The sequence below is a fragment of the Ceratosolen solmsi genome, unplaced genomic scaffold, assembly GCF_000503995.2.
Source record: "Ceratosolen solmsi marchali unplaced genomic scaffold, CerSol_1.0 scaffold33, whole genome shotgun sequence".
Taxonomy (NCBI): domain Eukaryota; kingdom Metazoa; phylum Arthropoda; class Insecta; order Hymenoptera; family Agaonidae; genus Ceratosolen; species Ceratosolen solmsi.
The window spans coordinates 1,965,425-1,965,775 of NW_011948438.1; positions in this window are offsets into that span (position 1 = coordinate 1,965,425).

Genomic DNA, 351 nt, shown 5'->3' on the forward strand with positions numbered 1-351 from the left:
GACTAAAAATTTAATTAGGATTTGCCGGTGAACGGGGAGGAGGTAAGGATGCTGCGACTTTTCGCGACCGAACGCAATGAAAATTTTATTCTGGCGTGCACGGCTGAGAAAAGGAAATGCAATGCGCGTTCATCCGGCGCGCATGACCGGATCTCGGCGCTCCTCGGAGAAATTGTCTAGCGCTGACAGCTGTTCAGGAAATACTGAAACTATCATTCTTAAATTTAGTACGGTTTGCCGCGCGCTCGGCCCATCACCGCCACCACCACCGCCGTCGCCGCCACCGCCGCCACCACCGCCGTCGCCGCCACCGTCACCGCCACCGCCACCGCCACCGTCACCGCCACCGCC